The sequence below is a fragment of the Schistocerca gregaria genome, chromosome 2 (genome assembly GCF_023897955.1).
Source record: "Schistocerca gregaria isolate iqSchGreg1 chromosome 2, iqSchGreg1.2, whole genome shotgun sequence".
Lineage (NCBI taxonomy): Eukaryota > Metazoa > Arthropoda > Insecta > Orthoptera > Acrididae > Schistocerca > Schistocerca gregaria.
In genome coordinates, this window is record NC_064921.1 from 579,988,823 (window position 1) to 580,010,537 (window position 21,715).

Genomic DNA, 21,715 nt, shown 5'->3' on the forward strand with positions numbered 1-21,715 from the left:
GTCTGCCCCCAGCAGCTGAGTGGTCGCCACCACGGTAACTCAGCGTGTTCGGTCAGAGAGCTGGTTGGCCTCTGCTATAAAAAAAAAAACTGAGTGAAAGGATCAACAAACGAACTCGAACGGATGTTAAGTGACGTCCGCAACGACCAAACGCAACGATCAACAACGAAGAAAATGAAAAAAAAAAGTGGTCAGCGCGACTGACTGTCAATCCTAAGGGCCCGGTTTCGATTCCCAGCTGGGTCGGAGATCTTCTCCGCTAAGAGCCTGGGTGTTGTGTTGTCCGAATCATCATCATTTCATCCCCATTGACGCTGAAGTCGCCGAAGTTGCGTCAAATCTAAAGACTTGCACACGAGGAACGGCGAAGAAAGATGTCAATATGTGGTATTTATATTATTATAGTATTATTGACGCTAATGAATGGTTTGTTCAATTTAGTTGGAGATGTATGTGATCTGTCTAAGTTTTGTTAGTTAAAGTAATGAAATTGGGCATACAGTGCAAAACACATCGTTTTCTTCGCTTTCACGCACAAAAAAGAAAAAAAAACCGGATCTGTTACATTCTGATATGAAGTTTCAAAGTCTGCATTTTAAATCTATTTTTCTCGTAATTTTACATGTTTTTCTCAACTGTCTTACTGCATCATATGATTGTGTTACTATTTTGAATGATAACACTTCGTCATTTTCAGTTCTTAATCTGACTCGAGAATCACAAACACAAAATTATACACAGTCAGCGCACATTAGATGATCAATTCGGCTTTAGTAAAGGCAAAAGTGCTATCAGAGAGGCATTTCTGATGGGGAACGAATAGCGAACTAAGAACGCAAAATAACGTGCGGCGGGCGAAGCAAGTAGCACATTCATGGTGTTACAGAAGGTACTTTATAATTACAGCTCGACTTGTAATTGCCTAAGAGAAAACGGTGAAGTTTGTCTGACGCTGCAACTCAAAACGTTTTTATGCAAGATAATGAATAAATGTTTTTCATTTCCAGGTGATCGAAAAAGATAACAGAAAAGAAAATCTTTTTCTTTGTTGTTGCAGGGCAATAGGAGCAATATAAATGGCTCGACGAATGGAAGCTGCATAGGAGAAGGCACAGGAGTCACATATCCAAGTTCAGAGACATTTGAGAACGTGATAGAGGAAACCACCACCCTGTCCACAGTCCATAAGAAAATGACACAGGAACTTCATGGAAGCAGGGAGTACGGATTTGAAGCACCATGTAGGCAGGCCAAGGAGCAGTGGCGAAGATACAGAGAGAATTCGATAGGTTTTCCAGTGCACAGCACAGAAGTCTGTTCATAAGGTATCAAAAGAATTGCAAATCCCTCGTACGACCGTGCAGCTGACACTCCGCAATCTTCATCTGTTTGCGTAGAGACGATAGTTGTTACAGGAATCAGACCAAATAACAAGCCAAAAGGTGCTGCATTTACTCAGGACATTATTGCACGTGCAGATCCTGATAAACAGAACGGATTTGGACAGAGCTGGAATATCGATTATATTCTGCACGTGCCACAAGGGGAGCACGTCAACTTAATTAAAGAACCAGAAAAAAACTTTTTGACCTGCTGCCTCAGATAAACGTTACTTTTTTCTCCAATTTAATTACAACACGAGTTATGTGACATTTTATGACACCTTGTGTATGAAGCGAACTAGTACGGGCAAAAGAAAGCTTTACTCACTAATAGAAGGTTGCTTTCATCACGAAGGCCTTAACATGAGAAAGTTACAGAATGTATGTCAAGATCACAGAATTCTATTCCATGTGCACCTTTTCAGTGTTGTAAAGCACTAAGTAATTTAGACGTTTATTTTATAATATGTTTAAAACAGTAAAGGCGACTTCGCTTCTGTAGAAGACAGTGGTAGTGGTATATTTTATTTATTGGAAAAGGCAAGTGAAAATGTTGGGGAGAAATTGCTTCAGCAAAAATATGTTGTGTGAGTTAAGAGAATCGGTACTCAACGAAGGCTTCACAACCCTCCAATGCCTCCGCCGCTTATCTCGTTTAGAGGCCATGACAATATGGCAGGAGGAATTGGGGCATGCGCTGAGGCATACGGGCAGGCATTTCTCCCCCAGATAGGCGGTGCGAACGCGAACTCCACCGAGGGAATTTCGGAGTTTCTTCGGGGATATTTTCTGAGTATTTCTGAATGACGGGGCGGTGGTCTCCAATGATTCGTCACGGAGTAATTGCATTAATCTTTGTACCGGCACTACACTGAAAATCCGCTGCCTGACAAAAAAAGTGAAGAAACCAGTCATAGAGGAGGTAAAGAACTGAGACTTGGAGCTGAGAGGGTATGTCGTTTTGTTTCGGTGATTACAAAGCGGAATCAAATTTACAAAGACATTGGCAGTATGAGACCACTTATCAGTACGACGTTACACCCCCTGTGGCTTTTTTTAAAATCTCATTTTCTTCGTTTTCGTTCGTTATATCTGCTCGGGGCGGACGTCGCAAGACGCCCGTTTCAGTTCGTCATTGACTCATTAACTCAGTTTTTGTTTTATTACAGAGGGCAGTTAACCCTCTGACCGAACACGCTGAGTTACTGTGCCGGAAATATTTTCACTTCGTGAGACGCGAACCATCGTCAGCTCCATGTAGGTGATCACGAATCATCAACGCTACTCACTACCCTATAGTAATTTACGTTTGGTGTCACATATCTTCGGAAGCCTACCAAGGACCTGTCGAATCCATACCATGTAGAATCTCTGATGTACTGCGTTCCAGCGGTGGGCAGACACGCTTTCATATACACTCCTGGAAATTGAAATAAGAACACCGTGAATTCATTGTCCCAGGAAGGGGAAACTTTATTGACACATTCCTGGGGTCAGATACATCACATGATCACACTGACAGAACCACAGGCACATAGACACAGGCAACAGAGCATGCACAATGTCGGCACTAGTACAGTGTATATCCACCTTTCGCAGCAATGCATGCTGCTATTCTCCCATGGAGACGATCGTAGAGATGCTGGATGTAGTCCTGTGGAACGGCGTGCCGAGCAATTTCCACCTGGCGCCTCAGTTGGACCAGCGTTCGTGCTGGACGTGCAGACCGCGTGAGACGACGCTTCATCCAGTCCCAAACATGCTCAATGGGGGACAGATCTTGAGATCTTGCTGGCCAGGGTAGTTAACTTACACCTTCTAGAGCACGTTGGGTGGCACGGGATACATGCGGACATGCATTGTCCTGTTGGAACAGCAAGTTCCCTTGCCGGTCTAGGAATGGTAGAACGATGGGTTCGATGACGGTTTGGATGTACCGTGCACTATTCAGTGTCCCCTCGACGATCACCACAGGTGTACGGCCAGTGTAGGAGATGGCTCCCCACACCATGATGCCGGGTGTTGGCCCTGTGTGCCTCGGTCGTATGCAGTCCTGATTGTGGCGCTCACCTGCACGGTGCCAAACACGCATACGACCATCATTGGCACCAAGGCAGCAGCGACTCTCATCGCTGAAGACGACACATCTCCATTCGTCCCTCCATTCACGCCTGTCGCGACACCACTGGAGGCGGGTTGCACGATGTTGGGGCGTGAGCGGAAGACGGCCTAACGGTGTGCGGGACCGTAGCCCAGCTTCATGGAGACGGTTGCGAATGGTCCTCGCCGATACCCCAGGAGCAACAGTGTCCCTAATTTGCTGGGAAGTGGCGGTGCGGTCCCCTACGGCACTGCGTAGGATCCTACGGTCTTGGCGTGCATCCGTGCGTCGCTGCGGTCCGGTCCCAGGTCGACGGGCACGTGCACCTTCCGCCGACCACTGGCGACAACATCGATGTACTGTGAAGACCTCACGCCCCACGTGTTGAGCAATTCGGCGGTACGTCCACCCGGCCTCCCGCATACCCACTATACGCCCTCGCTCAAAGTCCGTCAACTTCACATACGGTTCACGTCCACGCTGTCGCGGCATGCTACCAGTGTTAAAGACTGCCATGGAGCTCCGTATGCCACGGCAAACTGGCTGACACTGACGGCGGCGGTGCACAAATGCTGCGCAGCTAGCGCCATTCGACGGCCAACACCGCGGTTCCTGGTGTGTCCGCAGTGCCTTGTGTGTGATCATTGCTTGTACAGCCCTCTCGCAGTGTCCGGAGCAAGTATGGTTGGTCTGACACACCCGTGTCAATGTGTTCTTTTTTCCATTTCCAGGAGTGTATGTGGTCAAAATATTTTCGCTTATCCGTGTACAGACAACTGTAGCACGTACCGCGCAGTTCAGGTAACACATCTCACATCGGACAATGATCTGCGGTTATATCGCGAGGTATTTAGAAACACTGCTGCCATTGTGTGTCCTCTGTGATCTAATAGTGAACGACTTCATACCCTCTTTCGATAAATTCGCCGAACAGTAACATCCGTTATAAGACACAAAGGAATTACAGATATTGGCTGGGAGTGGGCATTGATTTAAATCAATGGGGAAAGTTGAAAATTTGTGCCGGACTGGAATTGAAACCCGGGTCTTCTCCTTACTAGGCAGGGGCGCTGACCACTGCGCCTTTAGGCCGCGGTGGTCATCGGAACTGCATGGACTACACTAGCACTCCGATCAGGCCCAAATTCTCATCCACACGCTACTAATGTAGTGGAAATGGAAATGAGCGTTTGGCGTCATTGGACGGGAGGCGCCCTTGCGGGATAGGTCCGGCCGCCTTGGTGTGGGTCTTATTACATTCGACGCCAAAATGGGCGACCTGCGCGCCGAATGTGGATAAAATGATGATGAAGACAGCACAACACCCAGTCCCTGAGCGGAGAAAATCCCCGACACAGCCGGGAATCGAACCAGGGCCCGCAGGACAGCAATCCGTCACGCTGACCACTCAGCTATCGGGGCGGACGTGGCGTGGCTGAATGAACTCATCCGGTTGGGAAAGACGCCATAAAGCTGTTATATACTCTTCTGAGCCGAGCTGGCCCACAACTTTTGTAACTGGTGCTTGATATCCCGGATGCAGTATCCGGAACGGAACTGACGTCCGAGCTGGTCTCACACATGTTCTATCGGGGCAGATCTGGGGATGTTGCTGACCCCAGGAGTACGTTAACATCACGCGTACGGTTCGTAGAGACAAGCATCTGTGGACAATTATTGTTGTATTGAAAAGTGGCGCCACAATACTTTCGCATGTGAGGTAACACGCGAGCACCCAGGCTGCCCGTGACGTGGCGTTGTGCCGTCATGTTTCCCTCAGTCACTGCCACCCTTGGCCTCAAGTCATTCTCGATGGCTCCTCACACCAAGATGCCAGGAGTAACATGCCGTACCTTTCCAAAGCATTAGAAGTATGAGACCTCTCCACAGGTTGCCGCCATGATCGCCGACGATAGTCATCAAGGGTAGTGCAGACACGCGATTCACCGCTGAATACAATGCAATACCATTCATCTGCAGTCTATGTTTCCCAGTCACGGAATCACTCCGAAGGCAGCTGTTCGTGCTGCGGTGTTAACTGTTATAATGAGTTCACTACTTGTTGTCAGACGGCACGCGCAGATGGCTAGGGGTTGAGATTTGTTTGGTACACAATACAGCGGCAGCCAGACGAGGTCCACCAGTACCATGAGGACGAATATGCCTGCACTCACGTTCCCATGCAGTCCATATGTGGGAACCTGCCAAATTAGAATCGCCCAAAAATTCACATACTCCACGATTCGACGAGCCGGCCAAATGGAAACCAACAATGTGGCCCGTAGTGCTAACGATGGGGGACATATACGTGTCCTTCACAGTGATGACACAGCTTCTGTGTGTTCACGCCCCTTACATCCTGTACCAGGTTCAAATGGCTCTAAGCACTATAGGACTTAACATCTGAGGTCATCAGTCCCCTAGACTTAGAACTACTTAAACCTAACTAACCTAAGAACGTCACACACAGCCATGCCCGACGCAGGATTCGAACCTGCGACCGTAGCAGCAACGCGGTTCCGGACTCAAGCGCCTAGAACCGCTTGGTCACAGAGGTCAGCCTCTAGCAGGTCTGGTGAGAACACTAAGCACGAACAACATTAATGCACTCTGGTGGCTATTCCACCTGTTACAGAGAACTGCAACTCCGTAATCTTTTACACCCACGCGGGTGGTGTGTAAGTGTATGGAGTTAAACTAACATTCGATCATGTCTGCTGCGGGCTTCACTATTTATGTCAGGCAGTGTTCTGCTTAACAGTGCAAACGCCGCTCGTACGCGATGTGTGCCTCTTTTACAAACCAAACTTGTTTGATTCGTTGACGGTTTTTGTTGTTGACATCAGTAATGTGCATTTTGTTCTCCGCCTTCAAGCTTATATTCAGTATTCTTCGATTCTATCTCTGGTTGTTTTTTCCGGCAGTGTTAGCAGATGTGGTCCAGTATCTGCACTTCTCTGCGTACAGCCTCTCCCATCCCCCGCAACCAGTATCGCGCCTCTGTCTTCCACCTTAGCAGCACGCTCTGTTGAAGCCAAAATTGACGACATGGGAAATCCATTTCCGGAGAACGCTCTCTTTACCTCCGTACAGATTGCCTTAACGTTTCCACTTCGTTTAGCACTTATTCACTAAATGAATTCAGCATTACACTGACCTTTGCACTTACGCACGAATTGACACTATACGGTAGGAATGTTGCGACGGTATACGTTGTTCGTGGGGCTTCGGGCTTGAAACGCTGTAGAAAGACGCGATGGAAGGATCGATTATTAACTATCCTCAAAGGAATAGAACCGATAGTGGTGGAAGATGAAGCTAGAGTCCGGCAGCAATGGACTACCATCCGCAATAGATATCTCCTCTGTTGTGACAGACTGACTTTGTTTGTTATTGTACCTTTCAAATGTTCACTTACAACTTTTTTTATTTTGTGCCGATCTTTTTTTGCTTTTGTTGCTCTGGTTATTTCTTTTGTTTCATCTGCTGTAGGCATTAAGGGCCCATTAATATAACAAATGATAGTGGTGACGATGATGTGCAGCTTCGTAATCTGTGGAATTAAGTCGATTAGGATCTGCACTGTACTGCTCAAGCACAACAAGTGACTCTCCCCCTCCCCTCCCCCCCCCCCCCCCCCCCGCCGATCCCCTCACCTATTCCCTCACCTCCGTGCCGTGTCGTCGCACAGTAGATTCATCCAACACTGAGTACAGCATTTGTAACAATATTAGCAGGAACTATTAACTACGTAAAGGTCGCCACCGGGTGGCAAACCAGAATAAACAAAGCTAAGTCAGGATAAGGCTCTTTTTTACTACATTACCCCAATGACAATACATTACTGAACTACTTTTCAGAAGCACGATTACACTACGTTAATTATTTGCACTAAAACAGATAGGCCACGAATTGTTCTTGGATGCGAAAATCAAAGGCATCTGAGCGAGGTAACTGACTGACTACACCTCTACAATCGGCGCACCTCTCTATCCAAACCTATTAACCAGCTCATGAGTGTCGAAGAAGAGTTGTGCGTTTGCCGTTCGTAAGTGCGGTATCGTCTGCAGACTGGCTCACACAACGAATATTTTTGCGAGGGGATCAGGGACCGTTACCTCACTCCACACTACTTTAGATTTTAATGTCATTTCACAGTAACTGTGGCTCTGAAAAATAGTTAATCTTCCTAGGTTACTTGATGGTAGACCGACTCCATATCTCTATTTGCCATTAAATTATTTTTTATAGTAAATAGCAAATAAAGGATCCAAATACAGGCTGAGTCGTGTTGACTCCATTCTTTTTAGCGGACGCTATTTTTAGGCCTGCAAGGCCAGCTAAGCAGTAACTGCTACCCGGAGACGATCAACGCTTACGCCTGGAGACGTCCCGACGGTGAAATCCGACGGCTCGGACTTGCACCCGGCCATTCGCAAACGGCTAACGAATCTCTTAAAACCCTACTCAGTCTGGCACGCTGTTTTCCACTACACCATCCGCCCTCACGTCACTTTTGAACGCAACCAAAGCACTGTGGCGTTTCTACTATTGGGAGGTGCGTAACACTATTTTATATTGCCTATTTGATCACGCACGCCCTATTCTGAGCACCAGTGAAATTATTAAACTCTTGGGCACCAGGGGTCTAATATTCACATTTCCAGAATTTGTGCAACGGATTATTAAATCGAAATATGTATTGTTATGCCCTTTGTCTGCATCTGAGTAAGTTAAAATCATTTCTTCTATATCCACGCGAACCTAAAGTTCAACTTTCTTATTGATTCTAGCTTTTTCAAGGAATAAATGTTGTGCACTATTTCACGAAATATTTCTCAAAATAAAATCAACTGTTGGACTACTATTAATCCTACTATTAATCCTGTGCCGCACCATTTCCACAGTAGTGGAAGATTTCTAATGGTCGCTTCTTTGGCGTTTTCTCTCAGTACTGAGGTTGCAAATGCGTGCAGGGCACAGCACCAGTGGACTGCAGTAGACTACGTGAATTTGCAGCCCCAAGACTGAGTGAAAACGCGACTGAAGTTGACACGTCACATCACAGCGTTAAACACCGTTTAGAGACACAGTTCTTGACTAACACACAAATATCTTCAGACTACAAATCAGAATGAAAGCTTGAACCCGCTTCATATATATGCACTGGTGTGCAAATTTAAAGGACGAAAGTCACTTTCACACGATGTGTCACTGCCCAGTAACATAGCTCGGTGACACATTGGACCATACTTAGGAAGAATTGCTGAAGTATAGTACAGAAGCTAACTGAAATACTCAATAAGACGATCAGAAATGTCACTTGTATTCAAAGACAATAATTATACGCATTATTGTAGCCAACATAGACACGAAGCCTACACCCATCACAATAGCACAAGTTTATGTGCCATGCACCTCCGCAGGTGATGAAGAAATTTAAGAAATGTATAACGAGATGCAATAAATTGTTCACTTAGTAGGAATTCATAGTAGGAAACGAAAGAGAAGGAAAAATAGTAAGTTAATATGGACTAGGGGGAAAGGAATGGAAGAGGAAGCCATCTGGTAGAATATTGCACAGTCCATTATGTCATGATCGCTAACACTTGATTTAAGAATCACGAGGGAGACTGTACAAGCGGAAGAAAGCTAGAGACACAGGAACGTTTCACATTGATTGTATAATGGTGAGACAGTAATTTCGGAACCAGATTTTAAACTGAAGACATTTCCAGGGACGAATGTGGACTCTGACCACAATTTATTGGTTATGGACTGTAGAATAAAACTGAAGAAATTGCAAAAAAAAGTAGGGATTTAAGGAGATGGAACCTGGGTAAGCTGAAAGAACCACAGGCTTTACAGAGCTTCAGAAGCAGCCTTAGGAACAGCCTTGACAAGAACAGGGGAAAGGAATACAAAAGTAGAAGAAAAGGTAGCTTTAAGAAATGAAATTGTTAAGGTAGCAGGGATGAAATAGGCCAAAAGACAAGGCCCAGTATAAATTATTGGATAACACTATTATTGGATTTCATTTATTAAAGCAGAAAATACAAAAATGCAACAAATGAAGCAGGCGAAAGAGAATACAAACATTTAAAAAAATCAGACTGACAGGAAGTGCAAAATGGCTAAGCAGGAATGGCTAAAGGACAAATGTAAAGACTTAAAGTATATTTCACTAGGGGAAAGATAGATATCGCCTGCAGGGAAATTAAACTGACCTCTAGAGAAGAGGTCCTTTATGAACATCAAGAGCTCGGATAGAAAACCAGTTTTAAGCAAAGAAGCAAAAGCTAAAAGGTGAAAGGAGTATACAGAGGGTCTATACACAGGAGACGTAATTGAGGGCAATATTATAGAAGTGGGTGAGGACGTACATAAAGATGAGATGGGCGATACGAAATTGCATGAAGAATTTGACAGAGCACTGAAAGATCTACGTCGAAACAAGGTTCTGGGAGTAGACAGCACTCCATTCGAGCTACTGATAGCCCAGGGAGAGCCAGCCATGACAAAACTCTTCCATCTAGTGAGCAAGATGTACGAGACAAGCGAAATACCATCAGACTTCAAAAAGAATATAATAATTCCAATTCCAAAGAAAGAAGGTGCTGACTTTTGTGAATATTATAGAACCGTCAGTTTAATAAATCGTGATTGCAAAATAGTAACACAAATTCTTTACAGAAGAATGGAAAAACTGGTAGAAGCCGACCTAGGTGAAAAGGAGATTGGATTACGGAGAAATGTAGGAACACGTGAGGCAATACTGACCCTATGATTTCTCGCAGAAGGTAGGTTAAGGAAATGCAAACCTACGTTTCTAGCATTTGTAGACTATGAGAAAGTTTTTGACAGTGTTGACTGGAATATTGCTTTGAAATTCTGAGGGCAGCAGGGGTAAAATACAGGGACCGAAATATTATTTATAGCTTGTGCAGAAACCAGATGGCAGTTATAAGAGTCTAGGGGCACAAAAGGGAGGCAGATGTGCGAAGGTAGTGAGACAGGGCTGTAACCAATCCGCAATGTAATTTCGTCTGTCAACTGAACAAGCACTAAAGGAAACCAAAGAAAATTTTGCAGTAGGAATTAAAGTTCAGGGAGAAGAAATAAAAACTTTGAAGTTTGCCGATGACCTTATAATGCTATCAGAGACAGCAAAAGCCTTGGAAGAGCAGCCGAACGGAATCGACAGTGTCTTGAAAGGAGGATATAAGATGAACACGAACAAAAGAAAAACATGTATAATGGACTGTAGTCGATTTAAATCAGGTGACGCAAAGGGAATTAGATTAGGAAATGAGACACTGAAAATGGTAGATGAGTTTTGCTGTCTGGGCAGCAAAATAATGATGATGGCCGAAGTAGAGAAGATGGAAACTGTAGACTGGCAATGGCAAGGGAGGCATTTCTGAAGAAGAAAAAATTGTTAACCACGAGTATATATTTAAGCGTCAGGAAATATTTTATGAAAGTATTGGGAATGGAACAGCAAATCGTAAATTTGCTGTTTGACCAAACTGCTTAGGTCATCGGTCCCTAACCTTACACACTACGTAATCTAACTTAAACTAACTTACGCTAAGGACAAAACACACACCCACGCCCGAGGGAGGACTCGAACCTCCAACGGCGGGAGCCGAGCTGAATGTGACAAGACGCCCTAGGCCGCGCGGCTACCTCGCGCGGCGTTTGTACGGAATGTAGCCATGAATGAAAGTGAAATATGGACGATAAACAGTTTACGCAGGAACAGAATAGAAGCTTTTGAAATGTGATGTACAGAATAATGCTGAAGATTACATGGGTAGATCACGTAACTAATGAGGAGGTACTGAATAGAATTTGGGAGAACAGAATTTTGCGGCACAACCTGACTAGAAGAAGGGATCTTTTGGTAGGACTCACTCGGAGACATCAAAGGATCACCAATTTAGCGCTGGAGGAAAGTATAGTGTGTATAAAACATCGAAGGAGACCAAGAAATGTATACAGTAAGCAAATTCATAAGGATGTAGCTTGCAATAGTCACTCACAGATGAAGAGACTTGCAGAGCGTGTAAAGCTACATAAAAACAGTCTTTGGACTGAAGACCACAACAGCAACAATTACACTCCTGGAAATTGAAATAAGAACACCGTGAAGTCATTGTCCCAGGAAGGGGAAACTTTATTGACACATTCCTGGGGTCAGATACATCACATGATCACACTGACAGAACCACAGGCACATAGACACATGCAACAGAGCATGCACAATGTCGGCACTAGTACAGTGTATATCCACCTTTCGCAGCAATGCAGGCTGCTATTCTCCCATGGAGACAATCGTAGAGATGCTGGATGTAGTCCTGTGGAACGGCTTGCCATGCCATTTCCACCTGGCGCCTCAGTTGGACCAGCGTTCGTGCTGGACGTGCAGACCGCGTGAGACGACGCTTCATCCAGTCACAAACATGCTCAATGGGGGACAGATCCGGAGATCTTGCTGGCCAGGGTAGTTGACTTACACCTTCTACAGCACGTTGGGTGGCACGGGATACATGCGGACGTGCATTGTCCTGTTGGAACAGCAAGTTCCCTTGCCGGTATAGAAATGGTAGAACGATGGGTTCGATGACGGTTTGGATGTATCGTGCACTATTCAGGGTCCCCTCGACGATCACCAGAGGTGTACGGCCAGTGTAGGAGATCGCTCCCCACACCATGATGCCGGGTGTTGGCCCTGTGTGCCTCGGTCGTATGCAGTCCTGATTGTGGCGCTCACCTGCACGGCGCCAAACACGCATACGACCATCATTGGCACCAAGGCAGAAGCGACTCTCATCGCTGAAGACGACACGTCTCCATTCGTCCCTCCATTCACGCCTGTCGCGACACCACTGGGGGCGGGCTGCAAGATGTTGGGGCGTGAGCGGAAGACGGCCTAACGGTGTGCGGGCCCGTAGCCAAGCTTCATGGAGACGGTTGCGAATGGTCCTCGCCGTTACCCCAGGAGCAACAGTGTCCCTAATTTGCTGGGAAGTGGCGGTGCGGTCCCCTACGGCACTGCGTAGGATCCTACGGTCTTGGTGTGCATCCGTGCGTCGCTGCGGTCCGGTCCCAGGTCGACGGACACGTACACCTTCCGCCGATCACTGGCGACAACATCGATGTACTGTGGAGACCTCACGCCCCATGTGTTGAGCAATTCGGTGGTACGTCCACCTGGCCTCCCGCATGCCCACTATACGCCCTCGCTCAAAGTCCGTCAGCTGCACATACGGTTCACGTCCACGCTGTCGCGGCATGCTACCAGTGTTAAAGACTGCGATGGAGCTCCGTATGCCACGGCAAACTGGCTGACACTGACTGCGGCGGTGCACAAATGCTGCGCAGCTAGCGCCATTCGACGGCCAACACCGCGGTTCCTGGTGTGTCCGCTGTGCCGTGCGTGTGATCATTGCTTGTACAGCCCTCTCGCAGTGTCCGGAGCAAGTATGGTGGGTTGACACACCGGTGTCAATGTGTTCTTTTTTCCATTTCCAGGAGTGTATATTGAAGTCACCGCGACATTATAAAAGGCGTGACATGGCCCTTAATAGGGTGTTTGAATCGCCACGGACGGCAGCGTACATGGTCTGCAACGCGCTCCCATGTTCGCCGCGAGGTTCCCGAGGGCATCTTATTAGGAGGGCGTTCCATTCCTCAACCAGTGCAGTTGACAGCTGCTGGACTGTCGTCGGTGCATGTGGGCATGGTGCACTACATCTTCCAATGCATCGCACACGTGCAAGATGGAATTTTAGCAGGAGGATGTGCAGACTGGTCCATTCGCCGAATTTCCTCTCGTTCCAATAGTTCGTGCACCTGCGCTGTTCGATGCGGTCATCCACTATCACCAATAAAACAGAGTTGGAGCCGAATGGATCCCTGAAAACACCTGTACCACCGATAGGATCATGTTGGGTAATGTTTTTCGGTGCTTTATCAGTTCCCAGCTCTCGTGATATTAGCGTACGTCCAGCACTGTCAAACGTGGCCGTTTTAGTGGTCCATGTGTTACGCTGCATGGGCGTACTGACCTATAAATCTTCGAACCCATTAAAATGCTATTGTGACACTGTACTCCTCCATCAGGTACGAGATTTCAGGACTGCATTCGGCCCTGACTTAATTTTTATGGACGATAATGGACGACCACTTCGAAGAGCGCAGGTGGACGAACTCTGAAGTGAGAAGAAATTCGGCGAATGCGCTGGCCTCGTCATTTCTGCGACTTTGATATCGTCGATGACGTATGGTATGCGTTGTGGATACCTTCCAAAACGTCCAATTGCACCGACGACCATCCACAGTTCTCAACCGCGCTGGTGGAGGTGAGGCACGCACTGCCACAACAGCTCCTTCCCATCCTTTTGGCCAGCATGAGAGCACGTTGCAGAACAGCTTGTACTGCCGTCCGTGGTGATCCCACACACTATTAATAACCATGTGCCACCTTCTGTAATATCCAGCGGTCCAAGTTTCATTGAGCTGTCGTGCTTGCTAGTGCGACGTTATCCGAAAGTTATTTTCGCCTAAGTACTACATACTAGGGTATTTTCAGACAAATGGTACACGTTTATCGTACTTACACTTTCACGTAAGGAGAATTAGGTACACGCCAGCGGCTCACTTCCTCAATCTGATGAGTGTAGAATAAGGGACAGGTACACCAATTCTATAATACTTTTCACACTTCGTACTTTCCATATTCCACACTTACCAAATAATAACGTACCGACCTGTCGGTGTGTATATGAGTCTCCTAGCGCGAAAGTATAAATATATTAAATTGATTTGCGAAATTCAACCAGCAGTTGTGAAGTAGTCATCATTAGTATCATACCATACGACGAAGAATGACTGCGAGAGTGGAGGAAATTATGCTGCCTCTTACCGCATGATAGCAAGAATGTTACAGCAACTGATTCCGGCCAGAAAGTCTACGATATTTGTCGGATGAATCGTAATGTATTTCATAAATATATGGATTAAACAGTAAGGTCGAATATTACTATTTTCTATTCCTTAAGCCCGCTCCAATTAAAGACTATTTTTCCCCAGTGGCGATTCGATTTTGTATACACCGTATTTTCTGCAGTCACTGGTCTTTTTGAATCTTGTTTATATATCCTGCAAACCAATAAGTGAGAAACAACAACAACTACAAAGGATGCGTTATAAATAAAAGCGAAACGCATCTGGTGAAACATACTCTGAAAATGAAGTAAGCTCCAGATGATAAACTCAGTAACTAGCGATTACAACAGCTGCTGCGGCAAACAGCCATGCAAACAAACATATAATCAATAACAGTTAGTTAGTTAGTCTCATGTTCTATGGATCATTTGCACGATAAATCGTAATGATGTGGAAAAAGTCATTTTACATTCACATCGCAAATTAATTGTAAATATAGCTACTTGCTGAACATTTATAATGTTTTTAATTAAAAAAGAGATATGCAGTCAATAAATTCTAACCACCATCGATTGCACATTACAATAATAGGAATCTTCTACAGAACAGAAAGATCTGGCACGACGAATTTTTTCACTTTTTCATCAAATTTTACTTTGTTGTCTGTCAGACATTTTATATCACTGGTGAGTGATCTGAACTTTTAGTTGCAGCATTGTACACTCCTTTTTGTGCTAATGACAATTTTAATGTGGAGTAGTGAATGTAACTTTTCCTTCTGGTATTGTAATTATGCACATCATTGTTTCTCTTGAACTGGAGTCGCTTATTTACAAGGGAATAAATATACTATGAAGCATTAGCCACAATGGTTAACTCCTGATACAGATGCCAACAAGATGATCGTGGGTGAGTACTACAAATTATTCTTACAGATCCTTTTTGAGCAATAAAGACTTTCTTAAAGATGAGCTACCGTGTAGAATATTATTCCATATGACATTATTGAATGGAGGTATGCAAAACACGTAAAGTTACGATTTGTCTCTCCCCAAGACTTTTTAATGCTATTAACCATACGACCTATAATTGTCTTATTTAATTTGTTTGTCTCTTTTTTACTCATTGCGGCTTCTGTGTCACTAAGCTCTTCGATGCCATGTCTATATAAATGTTTTATTTATGTCTGTGTAATGAATCTATGGATGTAATTTTTAAAAAAAATATAGTGTAAGAGAACGAAAATGTTGAACGTTACTTGTAATACTGGTTCACGCAGAGGGAAGTTCCTCCGCAAAAGAACTGGCTGGGCAAGAGTAGAAAAGGTGGATCTGGCGGTCAAACTGCAAGGCTCCTGTGTGGCATGAGTCAGTCGGTAGCTAGCAGGCAAAGTGTACGAATCTTGTGAACTGAAAGTGAGGAGAAGAACTGCAAGATTATATAATATAGCCTCGGATGTTGACGTAGTTTGGCTTATTACTCATAGCTGGCTATGTACTACGAATATCTGACACTAAGAAGAGAATTTTCAGAGCTAGTTACACAGCAAAGGACATGGATACTTCTGCCGCCTTTTTTGAATTGCACAGGAAATCTACGCTGCCATCATCTTCATCTCAAATTACCAGCTGTGTACTGTATACCTGCAAGGACCAGTAATGCAGTTTCTTTTTCAGTAATAAGTTTGTGTTCTGTTAACTGTGTGTTGACCGAATGTACTTTTCTTTGGTCGTTTACCTAGTCAGGTGACTACCCCACGTGCTACGACATTTCCGAGTATCTTATTTTACTGAACTGAAAAGTAATTACCTTCCTTAACAAAAGTTAATAAACTTCGTGGAGCTGTATAACATGTAACTATTTAGTGAGTTAATGTTTAGAAATACCCCACGTAATTTTTCATAAAAGGATAGTTAAAAAGGTCATCAAAGTACAGTTGCTAAGAGAAGATGAAGATTTAAAGCAGTCAATTTAAAGATTTCTCTCATTGAAATAACAGTGTTTATAATTTCATGTATTATGTAGCGAACAGTGTGTCTAACATTGTGCTGTGACTAAAATGTTCAGCATAGATACGAGCTTATTGACAGACTAGTTTCTGGGTTGTCAAGCTAAAGTTGAGCCAGATTTAAATTTCATATTACAATAACAGCACTCAAGAAGTACAGCTTTTATTCTTATAAGTTGTGTGTACTAAAGTAAGCAAATAGTACAAATACTCAAACTATAATAGACTAAGATATCACATGTCCAATCTGAGTTAAACAGTATAAGGAAGTGATATCTCCTTGAGAAAACAAATAAAAATCAGTACAAGAGATACAATTATTTGAAAACTACTTCAGTGGCACTAATTTCAAATAACTAAACTAATAGCAGAATTCCTTGCCCAAGTCAGTAGCGCTCGACCATCTGTAATCATTTAGCTATAGCGGTCTTTAGCTTCCTACTGTGAGGTACAGATAGTAAGCGTTACTAAGAGCCAGTTGTTCCCTAAATATAGTCATACTCCTTCGTAAATTGCGCTACTGTCTTGTGTCTTAAAAGCATTACAGAATTTCAATATCAAACAAAGTCCATCTTAATAATTAACTAGCTTAGCTTTATGAACAGTGCTAGTACTTGGTACAACTTCGGCTAATTAAGCTGGCGGCCGCTTCCTTTTACGTAATTACAGTTTACTCTATTACCAGTAGAACCTAGGTTCGACTCCAGCTTCTTGTGCTACTGCTGCATTTCAGTAGAAATCTTTAGATAAGCGAAAATATTCCGATACCTTACCCAGTATACGCACGATCACGGTCAAATTAAAATGCTTTCACGTTAGTAACACTACCGGTGAATCACTAATTTAGTAGCATTCGGTAGTGTTATAATTTGCAATGATTTTCAGTATGGACACCTTAGAATTTTCAAGTTTCCACTCTATTTATTACTTACTCATCATGTGTTTCACTTATCGCTGGCCTAGTACTCCTAGATATGCAAAACTGAATATCTTGCTTATTTTTATAACTGATGGAGAAAGCATTCACAGAAAAGCAGTCAATGATATTTTTAAGAACATTGTTTACCATTTCTTCCGTTTCTGGATGTATGCTTAGATTGATTACAATACTAGTGTCATCTGCGGAAAAAACTAATTCTGCTTGTTGTGTATTACACGGAAGATCGTTTACATACATGATGAACAATAGTGGACCTAAGATTGAGCCTTGGAGAATCTCATACGTGAGTTCTCCTCAGTCAGAATAATGACCACATACTACATTGGTTGAATTAATAAACCTCACTTTCTGCATTCTTTTACTTATATATGACTTTACTCTTTGGTTGCCAACAACATCAATCCCATAAAAACCCAATTTATCTAAGATAACATAGAGATTCACACAGTAAAATACCTTAGATAGTTCGCGCAAAATGCTAACCGGCGCTTTTTATTATGTAATATTCGTAAAATTTGGTGAGTGAGCATGTAAATGACATTCTCAGTAGAGTAACTCTTCTGAAATTCAAACTGTGATTTGCCCAGCATGTTATTGTTGTTCAGGTGAGTGGGTATTCTAGAATACGTCACCTTCTAAAAAAATTTGGAAAATGACGTCAGCAATGTAACAGGTCTGTATGACCTTTCTTAAAGAGCGGTTTGACAACATCATATTTCATTGTCTTTGGAAAAATGCCCTGAGTTAATGATTTCAGATAAGACAGGACTTATTATATGGGAACGGATTTTTAGTTCTCTACTGAAAACGCCAACAAAACCAGATGACATTTTATTTTTGAGAGAATGTATAATTTTCTTAATGTCGGAAGAAGAAGTTGGTGATATTAAATTTTATGAGAGTTACTTTTTCAACATACTGCTGTGATTTTTCTCTTGAATTTTTTGTTCATATACTTTCCACTAAATTAAAGAAATGAGTATTACAAATATTTTCTACCTGTGAGCGATCATTTATAGCCTTTCCATGCAGTTCGATAGTAACGTTATCTATTCTGTGGCATGTTGCCCTATCTCTTGTTTTACTGGTTACTGACATTATGTGCACGTTCGTTGAGATTTGCGATGATCTTTCTTAGTAATTTAGAGTAGTTTTTGTAGTGTCCAACAGTTGCAGGTATTCTACTATTTCTTGCCAACACATATGTTTCTTTTTTCCTTTCACAAGATACTTTAGTCCCTCTAGCGATCCATGCTTTTTCACGTGGCTGTTTAACGTCCTTTCTGATTAGCTTATGCGGAATCTTTCAAATAATGATATGAATTCATCACGGAATAGATTAAATTCTGTGTTAGCGTATGGTTCATTATAAATTTCATCTCTTGTCCTGGAGTCATTAATTACCCAATTTGATTTCCACTGACTAGTAGCAGTACTGTAACGCATTGCATTATTTATACTAACTGTGCACCATGATCTGAGTAAACAGTAATTTTCTTGCTTTGAGATAACCAAAGGAACATTATCAATTATGAAATTAGAATTATATTAATACCTACAGCTGCTGATGGGCGTTGAATATATCAACGGGGACAGGTGAAATGTGTGTCCCGACCGGGCCTCGAACCCGGGATCTCCTGCTTACAAGGCAGACTTTGTATCCATCTGAGCCACCCGCGAGACCTGCATTCTCACCTCGTATGTCCACACACAACATTCGTAGTGTCCCACCCCAACACACTCATTACTCGTGGAAGACATTCTTACCAAGTCTCGTAAGAGGTCGGGGAATATAAGTATATAACTACTAATGTATTAATGTTCTATAAATGACTTGGTCCATAGTTAGGGAACGTAGTGTTGAATGTAAAAGATGTGGGGAGCCTCGAAGCTACGGAAGTAGCCTGGCGCAGTGGAAAAGGTGTGTTTGGCGCGCAAATGGCAGCTTGCCCTTTGTGACGGGTAATGAGTCAGGGCAGAGCAGTGCTGTGGTTAACATCTCGTTAGCAGTAGCGAATAACTGTGGCTCATATTCCTGGAGTTTTGAGGCTCATTTTCCTGGAGTCTTGATGCCAGAAGAGTTTAAGGGTAGTACTTATGGGCCTCGGATGCTGCGTTTGGTGATACCATTATCATGGCATGGTTTCCGGCCCTATATGTATACTTTCGACGCCAAGGAGATCAATAATAGGGCGAGATCAACAGTACTGCCCGATTGCTTGGCCTCCAAGTCAACAGCCACTGCGAATTGTGCCACCAGTACCACTAGCCTTCTACTAAATTGTTTATATTTGACGCTCTGTAAATGGACCAGGCATTTGTGAAATTTAGTTGATTTTAATAATAATCGTGGTGTTGCTAAAAACTCTGTCTTACACCCGTGATTATCCCAAATCACAAACCTGAACAGGAACCCTTTCCTTATGAATTTAATTCCGAGTGTCCTAATTTAATATGAGGAAGTTGTAATTTCTTAGACTTTCCCGGCGATTTGAAGACATCTCGTGGAAATCGGGTTTTCTGCCGGATATCAGCGTCTTCCAAACACGATATTTCGACGTCATTATTTGACGTCTTCATCTGAGGAAGACGTCAAGTAATGACGTCGAAATATCGTGTTTGGAAGACGCTGATATCCGGCGGAAAACCCGATTTCCACGAGATATGAGGAAGTTGTTGAACTGGAATTTAATGTTGTGTTGTCAGTTGCACAGCCAAAGACTGCTAATGAAAGCACATTTGTTATTGTAGTCTGTTGTGCTTTACGTAATTAATAATTAATGACAAGAATACTTACAATTTGTCATATGTACTAGTGTAGTTTTGTTAATGAGCAAGATTCTTCAAGCCATGAAAGTTTAAGAGTCCTCATGTAGTAGGTTAGTTAGCTAATGAAGCAATGCAAAGGCTCCTTCATAGCCAGTGTACTTAGATTTGCATTCTGTTTAGTTGCATCAAACCGAGAACTATTTACTGTGTTATCTATTCTAATGCAAATTGGTTAATGCACAGGCATAGAGACCCTCTACTAAGCAATGAAGTTACAGATTATGATCATTAGCAGACCCCTGATTTAAATTCAGGATCATTTCAAGCTTCTCGATGTTCATGTTGCTTCTAGTTTAATTTGTGTCGGTAATTACTTTTAGAAACAGTTACACCTAGTTCATTTAAAGTACGCGCTGTTGAGAGGCATATGTTACTGTTTACTATTTCATTGGCCATTTGTTTGTCAGTAGCACATTTATCTGCAAGGTACGTTATCGTGTTGTAATATAAACATATATAATGAAGGTAGATTAGCCTTACCACTTCCTTCCACTTTATCATTTTGCTTGACACAAGAATGCCTAATTAGGCTGGCGACCTGTTTCAATATGTAATCTTTTGCGCTGGGTGAACGTCTGTTCCTGACCTACCTGTTTACTGTTGTTTAATACTCTGCTGGAGTGTTTCGGAAACGAATCCCACTTTGATTGTTCTGTTTCCATTAGGCTATCTCATGGTTAACTTTTCAAAAATTCCTTGCAGAGGTATAACGCTAGCATCTATTGCCGTTTAAGGTGGTCGGTGGTAACGTTACATAGCCTTTTAAACAAAATTTATCTATCTCTATGGTTAAGTGGTACACGGGTAAGCACAAGATATCTGTCTTTTCAGAGCGCTTGGTCTAGGATGTATTAATTTCGAGAAAGCTTTCCGTTGCCAATAGCGTGCTGTGCGCTGAGAGAATGTGAGGAACAAGAAATAAAATCTGCGACGCAATACGTCAATTAGACAAATTTAAGGGTAGTGTTTCAGTTGTATCAATCGAATACCAGCTTACGTAGCCGAGTCTTTGTGGAGAAAAGCTCAACTTGTAGACTCCATCCCAGATAGGAAAAATTCAGAATTTGCAGCAATATCCTGGGTTAAATTCCACATCCTTTTGCATTGTTTCATAGAGTGAGCAGGTCCGGCTATGGTTCATTTTTTGCTTATTGTAATGATACCATCTCTGTTCTACACACAATGTCGTAATATTTGTTAATGGGTACAATAGCTTCTGAAGAAGACAGTTCTGAAACTGTCTAAATCATGGTCAAGGTTTAATAAACCTGTATTTTGTAAGCGTTTGGATGTTACTTCCCAGCCATCGAAATCCTTTCATTTCTGTTTCACTGATTGGTTTCCCAAATGAGTAAATGTGGTATGTGAAAATAAGAAGTCATGGATGAATGACACTGTGGAAAAGATCGACTCTGTCTGAAAAACCAAGAAGGGGGCGGGCTCGGGGTGGAAGAAGCGTGGGTGGGGCAGGGGATGGCGGCGATTAAAAATTCCTCTCGGGG